We start from the raw sequence: 2,536 nt of genomic DNA, 5'->3' as shown, positions 1-2,536 counted from the left end.
ATGGGTGAGCCAGGCACAGAGTAAATAAGGTCAGATTACCTGAGCTCAGGGGTTCAAGATTAGCCTGGGCAACTTGGTGAGACCTTGTCTCTTCAATAAATCAAAAAATTGGCCAGGTATGGTGGCGTGTGCCTGTAGTTCTGGCTACATGGAAGACTGAGGTGAAAGGATTGTCTGAGCCCAGCAGGTCAAGGCTATGGTGGCCATGAGCGTGCCACTGCACTCCAGCCTGGATGACAGTGAGACTCTGACTCAAAAAACAAAAAACAAAATCAGAGACAAAAACCTGCCCCCAGATGCAGCTGTACAATTGAAGTGCATCAACTCACTTGCCACTCACTGATAGAATTCTGATATGAGTTGGCAAGCAATTGACTTATTATGGTCTCTGCTGTCACACCTCACAGCTAATGTTAATCTGTACTTGTAGTACTTGCAGGTGCTCCCCAGCACTAGCATCACTGCCTCAGCCCCACCTCAGATCATCAGACATTAGATTTTCATAAGGAGCGGGTCTCCTAGATTCCTCACCTATACAGTTCCATAGGTTTCAAGCTTCTGCAAGAATCTAATGTTGCACTGATCCGACAGGAGGTGGAGTTCAGGTGGTAATGCCAGCGATGGGGAGCAGCTAAAAATATAGATGAAGCTTGGCTGGCTTGTCTGCTGCTCACCTGCTGTGTGGCCCAGTTCCTAACAGACCTCTGAGCCTGGAATCTGGGGTCCCCTGCTATAGGCAAAGACTCTGTAGAAAAGATGTTCTCCACAGGCTAAGAGAATAAACACTGTTGCCAGTTACACCAGTCATGGGAATTTAGCACCTCTCATGCAGTGATGACTAAATGTGAACCTAAATGTTAGATGCTAGACATCAGAAACCTTGGCAAAAAGCTACAAACATGGTATATAGAGAATGAAGACAAGGTCTTTGAAAGAACTATCTGATCATGCTCAAGGTACAATGGGAATTAGGTAAGTGCTGGTAAAAATGATAATAATTTAATTTTCCAACCACCTGGTGAGCAGAATCTGTTCCAGAATTCTCTTTATTAAGAAAAATCAAGGGAAGTCTTGTTTTTTTACCTTAGAAACTATGCAGCAGATTTATATTTGTTATAAAAACATTGCATTATTTAAACATAGATCTGTAATCACATGAATCTCTTTAGCACTTAAGTTATATATATAAAATTATTAAGAAAATACATCTAAGCCGGGCTCAATGGCTTAGCCTGTAATCCCAGCGCTTTGGGAGGCTGAGGTGAGTGGATTACCTGAGCCCATGGATTTGAGACCTGCCTGGGCAACTTGGCGAGACCTCATCTCTATAATAAATCAAAAATTAGCCGGGTGTGGTAGTGTGCGCCTGTAGTTCCAGCTACTTGGAAGGCTGAGGCAGAAGGATCGCTGGAGCCCAACAGGTCGAGGCTGCAGTGGCCGGGAGTGGCCACTGCACTCCAGTCTGGGTGACAGAGTGAGACTCCAACTCAAAAAAAAAAAAGAAAATACATCTAAAACTTAGAAATAAGCAAAAGGTACGGTTTATTTTTTCAGGGTCACTTCATGCCTTGGTGCATGGGCCTTGGCTTGATTTCCCAATTACGATTTGTTAATATATTTTGCAGCTCTGAAGGAAAGGTGTTAATTTGTAGATAACCAATAGCGGTGGAAATAATTTTTGTCCTATAGCAATGAAGCGATTATTCTCTCATAGCCTTGCAAATAAATATTATTCGATAGAGAGTCAAATGATATCAGCAAAATTACAATTTGAATGTCCTATAGGACATTACGTAGTTTTGTGTCTAAATTAGTAATCTAATCGTAGCATCCTGTCTTTCTGCCATAAATACTTGTCTTTCCAATTCATTTTGGACCTGCCTTGCTGAGTTGCTGTTTTCCCTAATTAATGCATTAAGAAAATGTTTGACTCATGCTAACTTTTTATTTGTAGGACAATCAGGCTTTAAATTGTTGGAAACTATACATTAAAAACTATACATATTATGAAGATAATTTCTTGGTATTCTGCACCATAAAATGAAAATAGGGATCTACTAAAAGAATACCAACACATAATTCTTGTTGGCTGTGGATTCCTCAAATATCTATGAATGAAAAGAGAAAATGGGAAATTGCAAAAGCAAAAAGGTAATGACAATTATTACTAATGATAACTTTGACTAAATGTCTTTAGAAAATGATTGAGGTGGAGAAAGCGTAAAGCACGTATTTATTCAAAAATAATACTGCACACATAACAGTGAAAATACTTGACAGTGTTTTTGTTTTCTATCCTTTTTTTGTATTTTTTGATGCAAATTAAAATGTTTAAAAGTTTTTCTAATGTAGACTTTTATTTTATTTCCCTTTTTTAGACAATTTTTTAGAGCAACTAAGTTCACAGCAAATCTAAGAGAAAGTTACAAAGATAACTCGGACACTCCCTGCCCCCACGCAAGCATAACCCTCCCCGTTATCAACATCACCCACCAGATAGTAAATTTGTTACAATCCACGAGCCAATATTGATATC

This window comes from Carlito syrichta, unplaced genomic scaffold (assembly GCF_000164805.1).
Source record: "Carlito syrichta isolate Samal-C Ts95f unplaced genomic scaffold, Tarsius_syrichta-2.0.1 Scaffold287107, whole genome shotgun sequence".
Lineage (NCBI taxonomy): Eukaryota > Metazoa > Chordata > Mammalia > Primates > Tarsiidae > Carlito > Carlito syrichta.
Note: the sequence above shows the minus strand (reverse complement) of the source record.